This window comes from Sus scrofa, chromosome 9 (genome assembly GCF_054392235.1).
Source record: "Sus scrofa isolate SSC_HxYL_T2T_F1_AM1 chromosome 9, Sscrofa_HxYL_maternal_Yorkshire_Landrace_v2.0, whole genome shotgun sequence".
Classification (NCBI taxonomy): domain Eukaryota; kingdom Metazoa; phylum Chordata; class Mammalia; order Artiodactyla; family Suidae; genus Sus; species Sus scrofa.
In genome coordinates, this window is record NC_139391.1 from 105,440,915 (window position 1) to 105,460,673 (window position 19,759).

Consider the following 19,759-nt stretch of genomic DNA (forward strand, 5'->3'; position numbering starts at 1 on the left):
TTTTCTGTATGGTTCAAGGCACCCTCCTTCCATCTGCAACCTAAAACCAAAAACTCTTCTTAAACTTTTGGAGTTTCTTGGAAAATTCTCAAAAATAAATGTTTTTATTTAAAATTAATGTGCATAGGTTGGTGTGCTGGAGCTAGCTAGTACTAGCTTGAAAGAACTGCTTGTTAAAATTTCAGGAATTTTATGAACTTACTGTGTCATCAATGGTAAGAATTTCCACCATAGAAATCAGAAAATGTTGCATATGGGATTTTTTTTTCCTCTTTTTTTCCCGAAGAGTCAATTTTAAAGATTGGCCAGCACACCATAAATGCTGAATTATAGAAAGGGAAGATTATTTTTAGATATAAGCAAGGAAATTATAGCTCAAAACTTCAAAGAGTTAAGAATTAATATTTTTGTGAACAAATAATAAGCACCAAATATGAGATCAGGAAAATTTCCAGAGAATGGATATCCATGGAGTGAGAAAAGTAAGCAATGTCTTTGATCTTGTAAAACTTCCATTCTTGAGGAGAATCAGACAAAAGGTGAATGAGGGAATGATGAATTCTTGCATCAATAGCAAGAGTAGAGTGAGGAACAAAAGTGTGGTTAAAAAAAAAAAAGAAGCAAGAGTAAGTAGACAAAGTGCATTTCCAATTTTAATTATGTTAGCATTATTATGTAAGCATTAAATTGAGAGTATTTTATTTAGGGTTATATGCCAAATCTAAACCTTAAAAATCTACTTGTAAATATTATGAACAAACTTTCTGGCTCTCTATTATACTTCACTGAGAAATTGAGGTGAATTTCAAACTCTTTTTATCTTTAATCATACATATGTATGAATCTGCCTTTACAATAGTGTTTCCAAAATTATTATTGATCAATAGTTTTTATTTTTGGAGAATACTGCTCTAATCTTGTATAGTTATAATGATTTAATTAACAGTCAGCACTTCTAGATCTTTTTCTGATAATTTGCCCACTGCACTAATTTTCTTTTTCCCTTTGGAGTGAAAATTGTGCTCTTCATGAGAAAGTTAATATGGAAAAGTACATTTAGGTGGTAAATTTAATTTGAAAAAACTGCATAAAATTCATTCATACTTTTCTCCTGAATCAGCAAAGATTTAATTTACTACCACTGAGTAAAGACCAAGGTTTCCAATTTAAATTACTCCATTTTTTGATGCTAACCAGTGATTATAAATACTTCTTGGATAAACTGTGTATTAATACTTTTTATCTCCCCTTCTCAATAAATGGTCTATCTAGAGAATAACCAGTAGCTGTCAATAACATTTTGAATTTAGAATATTTTCAAATACCACATAACTAAGTTCAAAGTATCTCCATTTAATTGTGTTTTATTGACGTTAACTGTTATAAAGTAAATTAAAGATGATATAAATATAGTAGGAGGTAATGAAAGTTGCCTGAAAAGAAAGGTACATTGTCTTTGCTGCTTCATGTTAATGCAAAGCAGTCTTATGTAGTCTGGGGTTTTAGGTCTCCTTTAGAATAGATTCAACTAGAGACCAAGCACTTAGAAAGATGCTTCTTTACATTTTTCTGCCTTTTCTACCGTTATAAAGACAACTTTCCAAGGAGTTCCCTGGTGGCCTAGCAGTTGTAACTGCTGTGGCATGGATTCAATCCTTGGTCCAGAAACTTCCATATGCCTTGGAACTTCTGGGCATGGCCAAAAAAATTACTTAAAACATTAAAAAAACAACTTTCCATCAATGTGTAATCATATAATCAGGTTATCTCCTGATTTATACCACTGACATCAAAGGCATAAGGACACATTTACCATATGTATGTTTATACACAATTTTTACATCTAATTTTTCTTATCAATAACATTCATTTACATACTTCTACCAATAAATATTTTTAGCATCTAAGATTTAAGAGAAAACATTCATTTTCTTAAAAACTATCTGTGTTTGTTGTTCCTCTGCTGATGTGAGTGAGGCCAGGGATTGAACCCCCATCCTCATGGCTCCTAGTTGGATTTGTTTCCACTGAACCACAACAGGAACTTCCTAGATTTATCTCTTTATGAACTGTAACAAATTTAAATAACTATTTTATTTTTCTGAACTATTTGCCATAAAACATTTACTAGCAGTTATAATAGTAGCTTTAATACTTCCTTTTAGTTATCCTCCTTTTGTCCAGCCTCCAAAAATCAGAATTGAAAAACAGCTGCTCATCACCCTACACCTACAAGTTCAGGTATATATCTATATCTGTTTTAATATTTTGGTCTTATTTTAATAGCTAGAAACCTGTGTCAAGGATAGCTTCTGAAGGCTGTATAAAAAAGGAATTATAGCCATTTTTCTCCTGTTCAAAGTATTCCTATTAATTTTCTCCAAGAATTGATGACCTTCTTCAATGCAACAAAGTCATTAAGCTCACTAAAAAGTAGCTGGATATAAAGTATATTCAGGCCAACATAATACAGAGGGTGCAATTTATAAAAATGTTTTTAATTACCTGGTGTTGTTAAAGTCAGAGGTTGTGCCTCACCCTTTCTCTGAAGTAACTTTAAAAATCAGAAACTTAGATTTACTCCTTTTCATTTTTCTGTATTTATTATTTCTTTTAATTAAATTCCCCTTCTTTTTATTTTTCTTCTTATTTTTGAAATAACTAATAGATTTGTTCTCAAAGCCTGAGACATAGTCTTGCTTGAAGATTTTCTTTTAAGTGGTAAAGATTTATGTAGAAAGAGCTAATGTGAGTGTTCATTCACTTTACTGTGTCTCCCCTTCTGGCACTTGGCCAGTAAGATTTCCCTCCCTCAACTAAAGAAATAATTTTTATTTTCTATTTATCATTGAAGAAATATCCATGGGAAAGTGCACTCAAACATTAAAGAGAGGACCAAGAAATGGTTGCCAAGTCTGGAAACTCCCCCTCTTGGCATTGGGGGCCACCAATTGGTATCTTGAAGAAGGAATAAGAAAGAGACATGAAACTAGACTAGGCGGTGGCTGATTTTACTTTCTTAAATTTACAACTTTTTCTCAAAGCAATTGACGGCATTCTTGAAAGCAATATTTATATAAAGAATACTTATTTCACAAAATATTCAATATGGTCTTATTAGGCTTTGAGGAAGAAAAAAAGTAGGTTTCCTGATAATAAAGGGTAAGTTTCTCTCTCTGAGGAAAATGCATAACACATTCTTGGATCAGGAGTGAATTCTGGTTTTCTTTTACTGGGGTCTCAATTTTGTCACACTGGCTATATTTTTCAGCTTCAAAGTACTTTATGTTCCCAGAGTTCACTAGTCATAATCTTTATTCTTCTCAAACTTTCATTTTCTTTTGTAAAACCATTGTATCCCCCATGTGTTACCGTTCTTTAGGAGATCAAGGGTTGGCTCTTTCTCACTCTTATAAATAAGTAAGAGGGAATACTGACATATTGTAACCTGGTTTGGATCCAATTATTAAAAATCATACTTGGACACATGTCAAGTCATCAAGTTATCAGAATTAAAATGAAAAAGATTGCTTTCCCAGATATCTTCTCTGTATGAGAAGAGTCTGTTACTTAAACATATTTTCAATCTGAATAAGTTCAGCAGCAGCTGTCATACAATGTTAGCTGCAGGTTTGAGAACAAATCCTACATTGCTGTGAATGGACCTTTACAGTCAATTCTCGTGAGAGCCCAGACAGAAAAGACAGAGGAGTGCTATAGAGAAAGTCTTTATCTTTTTAGAAAATAATTTAGTAATCCTAAACAGAATGCTGATTAAAAAGTATGGAAAGTAAATACCACTATGATAAGGTCTCAGAGAGGAATGAGGAACAAGTTATTGGACAATGGAGAAAAGGCAATCCTTGTTCTAAATTGGCAATGAACTTGGCTGAACTGAGTTTGTGTTCTAGGGTTTTGTGGAAGGTAGAACTTGCAAGTGATAAAAATGAATATTTAACTGGAGCTATTTCTAAGTAAACTGTTGTTGAATTTGTGGGTTTGTTCCTCCTGATTGCTTAGAGTGAAATAAGAAAAGAGAGAAACAATGTAAACAATAAAAATGAGAACCCTAAGGATGTGTCTAAGCAGCCATTTGATAATATTAGTATGAATTAAACATGTCAAGAGGAGCCTGAGCTATTCTCTAAGACAGTGGAAGAATGACCCTGAAGATGACCCAGATATCATGAGAGCTGCCATTGCTACTGCAGGCCAAGAGTGTAAGGTCTGAAGTGGGGGTGGGGACATAGACTGGTTTCAAAAGCAGACCCCCTGGCACCTGCAGGACCTGGGTGCTCATACTGAGCATGGTCCTGTGGGACTCCTGGTTGCAAAAGCATTTCTATGTCCCCCATTTCTTGTTCTTAGGAAATGGGCCTGATTCAGCCACCATGACCTTCCCTGAGTTCCTAAGGACATGTTTAGACAGTTGCTGATCAGGGAAAGAAGGGGGCGGGGGGAAGACAAGGGAGGAATAGTCAAGCAATAACAGTAAAGCCTTGGGGCAAGATCCTGGTTCCCTCTCAAGGGATACACATAGTAATATAAGTATCTTATATACCTAAGAGAAAAGTTATATTTCTTATGCTTCTTTTGGAAATGAATACTTTAAAACTGAATAGCTTAGAGTTCTTCCTTGTCCTTCTCCCTGGCTTAATTGCACAATCACCCATAATCTAAAGCTTTGGCACCCAGAGCATAATTGCCTGTGGATTAAAGATTATTAGCACATGATATTTTTCAGGAATTTTCCTAGTTTGTTTCTAAACTCTAATCAATATACCCTTTTAGCAAGTAGTTATTCTAGGCAATAACCCAGAAGACCACCATCATGATCATGCCAAGATCTCCTGACTCCAGCTTTGATGACTAAGATTCCCCTAAAGAAAGAAGAATAAATGTTTGTCCCAATTTTCATTCCTATATGAAAACCTGTTTTTCTCCTTTTTACTATAAAATTCCTTGCAATTCTTTCCAAGGGGGGACAAAGTCTTTAAGGCATTAGCCTGCTGTGGTGTCCTTTTGCCTCTCAAAGCAATAAAACTATTTTTTTTTCTCCTCTACCCCCTGCATTTCAATTCAGCACCGTCAGATAGAGGCCAGATTTTGGCAACAATATGTTGAAATCTAATCCCCAATGTGATGATATGTTGAGGTGGAGCCTGTGACAGGTGGTTAGGTTGTGAGAGTAGAGTTATCATGTACTGGATTAGTCCCCTTATGAAAATATCCTACAGAACTCTCTTACCCCTTCTGTCATATCAGGACACAGCAAGAAGCCAACCATCTATAGTGTTCTATTATAGCAGCTCAAATGGACTAAGACAAGGATGCTACACATCTGCTTATCTCTATGAGATGAAAGGTGAGGCATAGCAAAGAGATGTTAAGTACCATACTACCATATATTAATTTTCTAGAAACTTCTGAAAAATTCAAGCAAAGGAAAAAAATAACGTCTAAAATCTTAAACTGAAAAGTGCTACCAAAAAATCAGGCCTACTTACACACGAAAAAATAATCCCAAAACAAAAAAGCACAAAACAAACAAATGAACAAACAAACAAAACCCTAGGGTTATCGGAAAAACTGTAACATTGTGTAATGTTGACTAAATTTAATACAGCTAAATGTAAACATTGGCCCTTCCTTTATGGGAAAAAAAAAAAATTACTCAATGCAGTTGTCTCCTTGACTAAACTGTGTTGTGTTATACTCAAGTGTAGGCCCTAAGAAAGAACCTCTGGGTTCATACAAAAGCAAAACACCATCAGTGCAGTATCTAGGAAGATGAGAAATGTGAAATTCATTCAATGTATTTGGGATAGGCTCTTCCTTCAAGTATAACCTAACTCACATTATTACCATACCTATCCACATAAATCCACTTGGCCTTTGTTTTTGTTGTTGTTATTTTCCTCCAGAGGACATCTTCTTTGCAACTGCAGGTTATTTTTAAATGAATTCATTAAGTATATTGTTAATATACTCTGTTCTTTAATTCATCAGTTGAGCATTCATAAATTTGTCAATTATATCATAAATAATAGGATTGCTAAATTCAAATATATTTTGCAACAATACCCTGGAAGACCATATTTTGTCTTGAACTTTGCGTTCAGCATATTCTCTTGACTTTAGATTTCTATACATCATAAGACATTAAATAACAAGCTTCCTCTTTGGTTAATATTTAGAATCATCAAAACATTCTATCTGGAAGTCAAAAAAAGCTGTGAGAACAAGTTTATTCAGGGCATAAATTCTCCCTGTGGTTTAATTAAAGATTGGTAATTAGGATTATTATGTGTTGTGGCTTATCCTGAATTCTGATCATTGTGCTTTGTTCCCAGTTGGCCCTTTTGATCTTTTCTTTCATGCTCCAAATAGTTTTACCAATTTTGAGTTTGAAAAAAAAATCCTTTGTGACTCAATTTATAAAATAAATGTGCTACAACAGTTCAGGGAGAATATTAAAAAAGACATGATAATAATTTTAGGATGAAGTTATTTTTTTGAAGTGTGCTCAGCCCAAATTTATTTCTCTTATCTGCTTTTAGTTTGTTTTAAAATGTAATTACTATAAATTTATTTTAAAGTAGTTATCAATTATCATATACAGATTGTATGTATGTATGTTTATATTTGTGTATGCATGTATAACATTTCATTCTCTGTGATTTTTAAAACACAATTTATGGCTTTAATATTTTCTAAATGAAGGGAGTTCCCTGGTGATCTAGTGGTTAGGACTCAGTGCTTTCACTGCTGTGGCCTGCGTTCTATCCCTGCTCTGCAAACTGAGATCCCACTGCATGCCATAGCCAAAAGAAATTATAATAATAATTTCTAAGTGGAAAACACTTATAACCCTTTTATAAAAAAGAAAATAGATACAGGAGATATTTCCTCAAGTCATCAAGTGTCAGAATTTAAAGTTTTGTCCTTTTGTCAATGCTTATTTCCTTATCTAAGGTAGCCAAGAAACTTAGTTTACATAGAAAGCTATGAATCCTGAATTTATATGGCTGGGAAAATTTTCAGATTTACAAGTGATATTTTAGTTGTTTTTGAGGAATGATAAGATTATATGCTGGAGAAATCTGGTCAAACAACATTCAAACATTCCATATATCATGATGGGGAAATCTTCCACACTATTTCAATTTCAACCTCATGGAAAATTAATGACTGCTTTGAAAAGCCCTGGCTTGTGAGCTTAATTAACTAAGCACTGATACCAAAAACAAACAAACAAACAAAAAAAGTCCCATCTAATTCAAACTTCAGCTTTTAAAAACAATTTCTTTTGTGCTACAGTTCAAAAGGAATAAACACCATTGAGAACATCATTGTTAAAATAATGGGCTAATGGCTTCTGTCAATTCGCTGCTTTGCTATGTTACAAATGGTAACAGTGAAAAAATAGAAATCATAGAACTGTGAAAAGCGGAGTTGTTTCTTAAAACTGAGGAATAAATAGTTGATAATTTAAACTGTGTCAACTAAAAAGTACAATTTGAAATTTGACAGTTAAGTTTTATTTGGGGTGAAATTAGGACCTAAACCTGCATCTCAAATAGCCCTGAGAAACTGCTTTGAGGAGGCAAGGGGGGAAGCTAGGATTTAAGAGTTTTTGCAACAAAGGGAAGATAGTAGGTACAAAAGATTTACAGATACGGGGATTTACAGAAGTTTGTGTAAAGGTCTGGGCTTATTGGAATCACTCCTTTGATATGCACCCCAGCTGTGGGCCAGTCTTCTTTTGTTTCTTCCCTGAGTTTCTACACTTGGGCTCATTGACCCACCCTTGGGAGTGGCTGTTCTCACAGAGGACCAAGACATCTTTTGTTTTGCCCACTAACTACAGCCCAGGAGGCAGTATTTGAGACAGGTGTTGCAGAGGAAAGGGGGGAATATCAAGATATAAGTCATAAAGGTGAAGGGGGAGGTGCATGCAGCTATGCATACATTTTACAGAGGTAGGTTTGCTGCTGGTCTCATGAAGGTTACCACTAGTCGCAGATATTAGTCATCATTGGTGGATTTCAGTGATTTTCTAGATAGGAGAAGATGCAAGAATTTGCTCATAAAATCTTCTTTTAAAAAATATCTAACTATCTGAAGACCTGTTCTTCCAGTTTTCCCAGAGTACAGAGTGCCTCACTCCTGGTCTCCACCCTGCAGTGGCTTATGTTTTACTCCATGTGGAAGCTGATGGCAAGTGCCAAACTTCAGTTCACAACCGCAATATATCAAATTTTTACTTTTGATATTTACCTAATTTTAATTATTTCGTTTCCTTCCTGTGACTATAATTCTTTGACAAACTCTCTTAACTTTATTTTGTTTTTTTCCTGCACCCACAGCATATGGAAGTTCATAGGCAAGGGGTTGAATCTGAGCCTGAGCCACAGCTGCAACCTACACTGTAGCTGTGGCAACACCTGATCCTTAACACACTGTGACACAGAAGGATCTCCAAACGTCTTAATTCTATAATGGTTTACCAACTCTAAAATAAATTGACCTTGCTGTACAGTGGGGAAAAAAAAAAAAAAAAAAAAAAAAAAAAAAACTTAAAAAAAATAAAAATAAAAAATAAATAAATAAATAAATAAAATTGATATGGGAGTATTAGTAAGAATATATATATATACTTTCTCATTTCTTAAAACTTTAGCTGCATTTAAGAAAGTAGTCATAAATTTCACTGAGGAATTCTATTCTATATTCTACCACATTCATGCGCTAATATAATAGGTAAGTTAGGGGGTCCTCAGAAAGAAAGAACCAGGAATGGCTTTCTGGACCTAAGAGAGCCCATTGGGCCTAAGCCACTTCGGGATCTAAGCCTGGCCTCAATGCTTGTCCTTGAATAGGTCTCTGTGATTAATGATCTCAAGTGTGGGAATGCAGAAATAAGGGAGAAGCAGTCAAGAAACAACAGTGGAGCCTTGGGACAGTGTCCTGGTACTTAAAGAAATATACATAATAATACATATTTGAGTTCTGCAGGAACTGAGGCCCCCACTAGGGTGGAGGATGGAATTATGATGTTGACTTTCCTGATTTCAATCAACTAAAGCTTAGACTCTATTGATCCTTGCCCCAAATCCATGCGCTCTGGTGCTGAATAGAGATGCAGAAACAGAGTTTTGGGCAAAGGAGAAAAAATAGTTTTTTTTTGCTTTGTCAGGCAAAGGAGGGTCACAGCAGGCTAATGTCTTAAAGACAGCCCAGGACTGGTTCTGGTGACTCTCACAAAGAACAGTCCATAAGTAGTTAACACCTTCCATTTGTTGTGGGGTTTAGTTCTGTTGAAGGGCTCAAAGATATTGTTATGTATTTTCCTTGAAGATGAACCAGGACCCTGCCCCAAGGCTGCACTATTGTCTCTTGACTGCTCCACCCTGGTCTCTGCATCCCTCCCTTCCCTTATTACCAAAGGTTGGAGCCTGTCCTTTGGAAAACTCAGGGAAAGTCATCAAGGCTGAAGATTATTCCCTAAAAATAAGAAATGGCTTGTGTGCCCAGGAGCCCACAGGGCCATAGCTCAATTACGCAGGCAACAAATCTTTCTTCTCCTGATCTTTGATCTGGTTGCATATTGGCTCAACACCCACCAAGAGGCAAACCCAACTTTTGGGTAACGGTAAAGCAGTTGGAGAAACAGTTTCCTGGTATTTTACTGTGAATCCATAACTATTCATACAGAGTTTAAAAAATGTTACTTTTTTTTTTTAATCAGTCACAATAAGCTAGGTAAACATTATGGTACAAACAATCCCAAATCTTGGTGGCTTAAAAATGTCAAGGATGTATTTCTCTCTAACAATTTCTGCTGGGCTTTTTCATCTTTCTGGTAGCTGTCTCCAAGGAAAATGTCCTACGTGGTGAAGTTCAGCATCCCAGGTTACACATTTACATCATCAAATCTTTAATAACTACAGCAGCAGAATGAAATAGAGGATACTTTTACTTATACATTATTGTACTTTTAATACTTCAACTGAGAAGTAACTTATGGCATTCTCATGACATTTTATGGCTAAAACAAATCCTATGGCCTTGTCCAAGTTCAAAAGATCAGGAAAATGCAATCTTCTTGAATGGCTTTAATGAAAAAGAGAATCAAAAATACTGTTGGCAGTAATAACATCTTCTATACTCTCTGCAATTTTCATTTACTTGGGCTTTTTTGTTGTTGTTGATTTGTTTTCATGATTGCAGTATACTTTGAGCAGAGGTTGGCAAACCTTTCTGTCTAGAATAATGTAGTAAGGATTTTCAGCTTTGCAAGGCTCTACCCTCATAAAGACTTAGCTCTTCTGTTGAAGTATAAAAGTAGCAATAGGCAAGAGATAAACAAATGAGCATGGTGTGTTACAATAAAACTTTTTTTTTTTTTTTTTACAAAATGCCTGATTTAGTCATGGTTTACTGAATCCTAACTTGAGTATTAGTCATCCCTTCTGATACAGAGACCAATTGATAATCAAAGATTTTCCGAATCCTTCTCATTCTTTTCACTTCTTAGTCTCCTACCAAGGCTTCCCCATATGGCCATCTGAGTTGTGCACTGTATAAACTCAAGGGCAATTCTCACCTCAACTACAAAGAATAATTATTTCTGCAGAGTGGGGGCCCATTTACTAAATTACACTAATTAATTATACTTCTGTTTCAGACATTATTATGTTCTATTCTGTATTACTCCAGAGGTCTCAATGGGATGACCAAGGCCTTAGGAGAACTATACACAAAATAAGCATTATAATAATGGTTCTTTTTGATATATAATTAGTAAATAAAAATTTATGAAGTAAATGCTGAAAAATAAAAAAGTAAAAAGAAAATTCAGATGGTCTTAATTAAAAATAAAAAATTTCTAGGGTGTTCCCTTTGTGGCTCAGTCGTAAGGAACCCAACTAGTATTCATGAGAATGCAGGTTCAATCCCTGGCCTTGCTCAGTGGGTTAAGGATCTGGTGTGCTGAGCTGTGGTGTATGTTGCAAATGTGGCTCAGATCCTGCATTGCTCTGGCTGTGGTGTAGGCTGGCAGCTGTGGCTCTTAATCAACCTCTAGCCCAGGAACTTCCATATGCCACTGGTTTGGCCCTAAAAAGACAAAAAAGAAATTCTAGTTCAATTTCTATGCACATAATATCTACAAATAAATTGGTATGGGACTGTATAATCAAATTTACACTGTATCTTTGTTTCATTTGATGTTTTCCAATATTATAAAGTTTATGTGATTGTGATTTTTAATGAATTTCTAGTTTTTCATTAGTTAGATCCACTATTATTTCTTTGGCCAACACTCCCTTTGTTTCGAGTTTAGCATGTTTCAAATTTTTACTGGTACAAATACAGCAATGAAACAGTATTTACTAGTACAAATACCTCAAAGACATAGGTCTTTGAGTATACCTCTAGTTTTCTTAAAATAAACACCTATAATTTCTTAGTCATTCACACAATATGACAATATTCTCTTTTTTTTTTTTTGATGCATTTGACAAGTTACACTCCAGAAAGAACATACCCCTGTATGTATTCAAAAAGAGGATGTGAATATTTTATATTATCCTCACCAACACTGAGCATTATCTTCATATAGATAAATCATGTAAAAACACATTCTTAATTATCTATTATTTCCTGATTCAAGAATGATTTATTCATTTAGTGATTTCAGCAACCAAATTCACACACACACACACACACACACACACACTGGGTTTTCCAGATATTAGAATGTAACTGATATTTGAGAGCACATATTTGTTGTATAATTATCTGCCTTGTTACACAGAGGAATAATTAAAATGTTTCTTAAATGTTCTGGGTTATCATTAAGACAACATAAGAAGCAATTTTCAAAGATTGGTATCAATATTAATGAATTTTCACTCTTTATAGCATATTTCTGTACTGTTTGATTTTACCCACCTTGAAGGTTTATTATTTTTATAATAAGAAAAAAGTAAAAATAAATAAATTCACATGTTGTGAGACTATATACTAACAAGCTGCTTCCTCAGTGTCCCTCAGGAAAATCAATCTTACTCTGTAGTTGCATCATTACATTATTTATGAATTTATATTTTGTTGCTTGAGCAGTCTGTGTGTATTCTTATTCTTTCATAGGGAATAACAGAGAGGGGGGAAAATTGTCTCTTCCAGTCAGTTAATAAATTAGGAGGAACATAGTCATGAGAAATGGTTTCAAAGGAAGTATTTTTGAGGCTAGTTTATGTAAGAAGAAAGATAGGGCATGGAAATAAGATAGGGCATGTCAGGGGTGAGGAAGGTAGGAATCCTTACCTTCTGCTATACTTGTGTTTTGCATGTTTTTTCAAGGGTTTTTTTAAGCTACTTTTTCCTGTTTCTGGCATAATCCCAAATATCCTCTCGAATAATTTCTCTTCCCTACTAATGCATTCAGTGAGAACAAATTTAATGTGCCTTTTTTTCAGAGACTATATGAAAGGTAGCTGTTTGCTATAATAATTATAACTATTGTTAACTGGCTAAGTTTTTTTAGGATTTAAAAATGTATCCACAGGAGTTCCCATCATGGCTCAGAAGAAACAAATCTGACTCGCATCCATGAGGACGAAGGATCGATGCTCAGCCTCGCTCAGTGGGTTTAAGGCATTGCCGTGAACTGCGGTATAGGTCCCGGATGCAGCTCGGATCCCTCATTGCTGTGGCTGTGGTGTAGACCAGCGGCTACATCTCCCATTTGACCCCTAGCCTGGGAACCTCCATATGTCACAGGTGCAGCCTTAAAAAAAAAAAGACATAAAATGCATCCATAACTTATACTGTTATTTTATGTATTAGCCATACATTGTGTTAACAATGTAATAATAAAAATGTAGTTGAAGAAAGACAGAAAAAACAGGGGTGTGGTGAGGAAAGGGAGTTTAAAATTTCAGGGTAATACCAGTATTTAGAGTCTATTTTATAACAGAAAGTATACTATATTTTTATTATTATACACTATTCAGTAAAAAAATAAAATGTTACTACTGCATGTAAATGTTGTCCTGCAAATAACTAAATGGAAATATATCCGTGATGATAGTGCTCCAGACTTTGTATAATTTCTAGTTCTAAGAAGCTCTTTGAAGATCACATCATTAGCCACAAAGGTTGTTCTCTTCTCCTAGTAGGCAAAAGAATTAGATATTATATTTGCTGTATCTTAGCATTTGACATCAGAATGGTAACAAAATGAGAATAAACCCAACTGTAGGAGATATATTTTCATGCCCACCCTTTCAATTTTAAGCTTAATACATAGATGAGAGCTGAAGACTCTTTGTCTTAGCTTTTCCTACCCCTAGGGATAGCCATGTAACTAGCCCTAGGCAATGGAATGTGAGAGAATGTGACATGGATGACTCTAAGAGGACACCTGAGAAGGCAAAGTGATGCCTTACATTTTTGTTTGACACAGCCTTCTTTCCAGCTGGAATGCAGATAACATATACCATATGATATCACTTATATGTGGTATATAAAATACAGCACAAATGAACCTATCTATAAAACAGAAACAGACTCACAGACTTAAAGAGCAGATTTGTGGTTGCCAAGGGGGAGAGGGGAAGGAGTGGGATAGACTGGGAGTCTGGGGTTGGTAGATGCAAACTATTACATTTAGAATTTAGGATAAGCAATGGGGTCCTATTGTATAGCCCAGGGAACTATATCCAACCTCTCAAGATATACCATGATAAAAGATAATGTGAGAAAAGAAATGTATATATACGAATGACTGGGTAATTTTGCTGTATAGTAGAAATAGGCACAACATTGTAAAACACTTATACTTTAATAAAAAAAATACTCAAATAACAAATGGAGTCATATATTAAATGGGACTAGCAAGAATGGAGGCTAGGACCCTGGCGCTGATAGATCCCACCACGCCACACTGGGAATATTTTTGCTTTGACTGTATTTAAGAGGGAATTAAACTTCTATGTGGATTAATCCATTGTTATTTTTATCTTTGTTACTGCAGCCAAAATGTCACTCAATTAGTCAACCACTAAACACAACAAAACAAATATAAATGATCTGGATTAGGTGAGAATAAGGAATTAATGTTGTCTTGCTATTTGTGGCTCAAAGAAGAAGACTGAGCACTATTGATACATTAAAGAGTCACGGTTGTACAGTAAGACATTTGTTTTAAAATTTCATATAGATAAATGAGCCTGGTTAGGAACAAAATCAAATGATTCTATAAATACATAGATGAGAAAATTTGAATGACATATGCAATACAATACGATATTACGTTTTGATGGTAGGCACTGCAATTGGATAACAAAAGGCAGGTGTAAGTAATAGATTATAACAAGTGCAATTACATTCATTTAAGCAAAATACTTTGGGATCACATAGGAATAAGTTGTCAATGCTGACAGTTATAAAATCTTTTGTATTGTATTGTCTATTTTGTTCAAATCTTCTGATATGAAATTATAAAAATTTTTAGAAGTTTATTCAATTTCATGTGTCTTCAACAAAGATTTGATTGTCTCCTATTTGTTCCTCTGTTAGAAAGCAAAAGTTAACGCATAGTACCCATCCTTAAGAAAGTCAAAATCAGGGTTGAGAACAAAGGCAGGCAAAAGTAACTGTAATAGATAATAATAAGCGTGACAATATTAGTATGAATAAAGTATTGTGGAAGAACATACGGGTAAGTGATTAATTTTCATCTGGAAGTCAGAATAGGATTCTTAGAAGTGATATATGAGCTAGACCTTAAAGAGTGAGTTGTGTTTTTCCAGCCTTATCCTTCCAGAGGTTTCCAAAAGTCTAATTTATCACAATGTGAAATGAGCTGCTTCAAGAAGTGGTAAATTTTCTATCACTGAAGATGACAGAGCACAAGCTGGACTAAAGCTTATACAGAGTGCAGCAGTGGGGAGTTGAGCATCAATGTTGGAATGTTTGGCAGATACACTTTGTCTTTCTAAGTCCTTTCTTCCTTGAGATAGTAACTTCTAAAGTTGGGGTGGGTATGAAAAGGGGAGAGGAGGTGGGAGGTTGGGGGGTGGTAAATGCATTTCAAACAAATGGATATCATGTACAAAGCTCTATTTGAAAAATGTGGAATAGGCCTTTGTAATCAGGGTGGATAATATCAGGAGTGCATCAAGATCAAATAGACTGGAGATGAGATGGAAAGTATGAATTGAGTACAAATCAAAAAATCCTCAAGTATAATTTTTAGGAGTCTTAAATTTATTCTATAAGCTGCTAAATACAATAAAAGTTTTGGAATCAGAAATAAATGTGAGAGTTTTGAAAGAATGAAGTTATCCTTATTCATAAAATTAGAGCCTCTAAGATGTCTAGTGGGCTTCTAGTGTTTTTTGCTCACATAGTATTTTTTTCCTTCTCTTGCCAGAAGTGCTACTTTTTCTTTTCTTTTCTTTCTTTCTTTCTTTTTCTTTTTTTTTTTTTTTTTGTCTTTTTGCCTTTTCTAGGGCCACTCTGGCAGCATATGGAGGTTCCCAGGCTAGGAGTCTAATTGGAGCTGTATCCACTGGCCTATGCCAGAGCCACAGCAATGAAGGATCCAAGCTGCGTCTGCGAACTACACCACAGCTCATGGTAACAACGGATCCTCAACCCACTGAGCAAGGCCAGGGATCAAATCCGCAGCCTCATGGTTCCTAGTCAGATTCGTTAACCACTGAGCCACGATGGAAACTCCCTCTTTTTTTCTTTTTTAGAACCATTTTTTTGCAATCACTAGCAATCCTGATATGATTGGCTATTAAAGTAGGCAAATAACCTAAGCCAAGGAATGAAGCAGCTCCCCTGATTTGAATCTTATGTAAAACATTACAGTTGAAGCTGATGATTTCCCTCTTCTAATGATTGTAACTTGAAGGATTATTTATTAGTTTATAAACCTAGATATTCAGAGCTGCCTTGTTCTTGTTCTTCCTAAAACATTTTTTTTTTTTTTGGTTTTTCCTTCAATACCCTTTGCTAACCCAGATTCTTCCATAAATTCTAGATTGGTGATTAGTCACAGTTAATTCTGCTGTTTTCAAATAGAGGACCCTAATACACACCCATAGTAGTCCTGTCTGATCATAAGCATCCGCTTCACACATTACTAGGTCATTCACTTAGTGAAGTCATTGGTATTATTTAAAAAATAGTTGGTGTTGGACATCAGCAGGATGGCCAAACTGAAAGCCCAAGATTTTCCTTCCACCAATGAACACACCTATTCATTCAACAGCAATACACAGATTATTTTCTTTTTCAATAAATTCAAGGACCAGTTGAAAGGCTCCTGTACTCCATGCAAAGAGCAAAAACAGGTACATCAAAGATGGTAGAAAATTTTTTGGTACCTTCTCATCTTAATCCCTTCTTCTAGAATAGCACCGCATGGTCAAGAGGAAAACTCCCAGCTTCCAGCTTCTTTCTGGGCAGGAAAGGAAAGGACTATACCATTTATCCAAAGTTTTTGATATTTCAGGGAGCTACCTAAAGGTATGGAATATGTCTTGCCTGAATATGAGCCCTGACAAGGAGGAATCCCAGATGGGGAACCACTGAGAACAAAGATAACAGTTTAGATTAGTATATACTCACTTGGCATACCCTTCCCTCTTGCTCAGAACAGAACAAAAGGATGATAACCCTCAAATCCCAGCTTTTCACAGGGAAAGGAAAGAGTCTGAACATGGGTCCAACATTCCAGCTTCTCAATGATTTGCCCCAGGGACTGGCTTCCTCCTATCAACCTTGGGGTACTATTGGGACCTGCTCACTAGAAACCTGGGAGCCAATAAGAACAAAGGCAAACTTTTGGACTATCACACACTCACTTGAAATTTATGTATACAGAATCTGTGAATAGTAGTAACCAGCTATATTTTGTTAGGCATGTTGCTTCCCCAAACACAATCAGGGAGGAATAAGGAGTAAAAGGGAAGGATTAACTTAACAATTAAAGGGGCCTGCCACAGTAATGCAAAATAATGTTTTCCAATGTGAACAAAATATACCCCCATTATAGAACATTACAGTGATAAGTGATTTTCAGGCTTTCTCTGTGAAGTTTTGGAACCATGGAATTTTTATCACTAAGTCATTGGCTAGATAGCATGAGGAAAGGGACTCTCACTTGATGAGGATAAATGAAATGCAGCAATGTGGCAGCAAAGTAAAAAAGCAGTAAGAAAAACTGCTTAAAAACAGATGTGGCCAATAGATACTAGAACCAGAAACAAATAATGTTTATTTATATTTTCCTTTTTGGCATATGGAGTCACCTGTGTTATCCTTAAATCTTGGTAAATTCTATTATGTTGGATCCCAGAGATGTGGATCAGAACTGGAAGTAAGGATCTCCCACCAGGAATCATTTATGAAACATAACTAAACTCCAGAGATTGGAAAAGAAACTATATTCTAGTACTGATGAAGGTAAAAGTGAGGTGGGGTTCTTGTTATTTGGATACTAAAGTAAAAGCTGACTTTTGTCATTTATATTCTACGTTGACAGTCAAATAGTCAAATTTGGAAAAGATTAATAGAATAAACTTCCAGATGCTTTGTTCTTCCTGTGGCTCTTGCAGCCTCAGTCCCCTTAGAAAAAGCAGAATCTAGGAAATAGCAGTACTTGTCTCTTCTACTGGAAATCTATTAATAAGGGATTATAAGTATCTCTCAAACTAAGGAAGCCTAATTTTTAAACCTAATGATTATTGCTTTTTCTCATTCTCTAGTGCCACATGCACCTGTCTGGGATATGGCAGGTAGATAGCAAAGCTTTATTTCTTTGTTTCTTGCTTATTCTCTACAGAGTTGTATTGGTCCTAAGTATCCCTGCACTGGTCATATTCATGCCATTGAGAGCTTCCAAGTCCATGGGGCATTAAGGAGGCCACAGAGGTGGTAAAAGTGATGGCAGTCTTTAAGAATCAATGAAGACATTACTTGGTTCATGGTCACACCTGGAAATTTTATTGCTTCTGTGCATTGTATTCGTCATAATTTTTCCAGTAAACTCTATCTGAATTTTTAATGTCAGTGTTCATTTTCAAGAGTTAATTTTTTAAATTAGGAAATCTATATATTCTAGCCAATTTTAATATTGTTATTACTCTGTAGATTGAGTCAGATTTCACTTATTCATTCACTCATTCAACAGCTATTTATTGGGTACCTTTAACTACATACTTTGCTAGATGCTGGATATAAAATAAGGAAAACTGCAAATAAAATCTACTTTCATGGAGCTGGATTTCTAGTAAGAGATTTAATACCAAGTTCAATGTGTATATTTTATATATATAATAGTATTACTCATGACCTTAATTTATTAAATTCTCTGCTCTCACGTCACCTAGTCCAGAAAAATATTCCCAAGCCAGCCTGTCTGGATTCTTAAATAAAAGTGTTGAAACGGGAGTTCCCGCGTGGCTCAGTGTGTTAATGAATCCAACTAGGAACCATGAGGTTGCGGGTTTGATCCCTGGCCTCGCTCAATGGGTTAAGGATCCGGCGTTGCTGCGAGCTGCGCTGTAGGTCACAGATGTGGCTTGGATCCCGCATTGCTGTGGCTCTGGCGTAGGCCAGCGGCTACAGCTCCAATTCAACCCCTAGCCTGGGCACCTCCATATGCCAAGGGAGCGGCCCAAGAAAATGGCAAAAAGACCAAAAAAAAAAAAAAAAGTGTTGAAACGACTTGCTTTATATTTATTTATCTAACAGAAATTATATACGTATGTACATTATATATGTGTAAAACATATATTACATCAATTTTATATGTATTAATCATTAAATATATCAAATATATTTAAACTATAGTATAATTAACAAAGGCTAGGGAACGGGTTTTTTTTTTTTTTTTTACTTTAACATACACAGGGTATGTTGAAGAATAGAGAACTCAGAGCAGGATTATACAACAGGAAGATTAAGATTAGTGTAATGGAAAATAGTTATTTTTACCTGATAACATAGAATAATATAAAAATTACTTCAACATACTTAAGTGTTTTATTTACCTCTTTATTGTTTTGAGTGTGAAATGACTATGACAGTGTATGAAGTTTTCTTCAAAAAGTTCACGGTTAAAAATATACCTTCTCAAAATAAAAATACCTTTTCATTTTGATTATTATGAATCATTAACTAGACATGTGTGCATTAGAAATGAGTGTGATACTAATATGCCATGCAAACATTTTAAAAGTCAGACAATAAACAATCACTACTCTCAAAAAATAATTACCCATGGTCTTTATGCTGCTAAAAAAACTTTTGTATTCTAATAAGGTATTAGTAAATATGTTTTCAGTTCTTTATAATCTGTTTAAACTTGAGCTTTGAGATAATTTATTTCTATCAAAATATGATGGAAGGATATAGTTTGCATTTTTCTTTTACTGCATATTGGTTTTATTTCTTTCCCACTCCCTTCCCACCTATTTAGGTTATGTTTTGCTTTTTGGTTCTGCTAATTTGAAAGCTAGTATTCTGTGTTTTTTTTTAAATCTTAATGATTAATTCTAATTTACTAGAACCTATGCCCCTATTATTCTCCTCTATAAATTTCTGAAACTTATCAATGCCTAGATATTTTCCTACATACAAAACCTTTCCTTTAGAAGATTTTCCTTCCTTCATTCTTAACATTCTGCTCCACACCCAACATGAAGATGTGTTCTGCATCTTAAGGAGAGTT

General features: G+C 35.0%; 1 long non-coding RNA gene across 4 annotated transcripts in view; it reads right to left on the bottom strand.

The window, feature by feature from the left end:
* Window positions 1-19,759, bottom strand: part of LOC100737186 (uncharacterized) — a 566,938-nt gene that overhangs the window by 349,178 nt on the left and 198,001 nt on the right. The window lies entirely within an intron of this gene.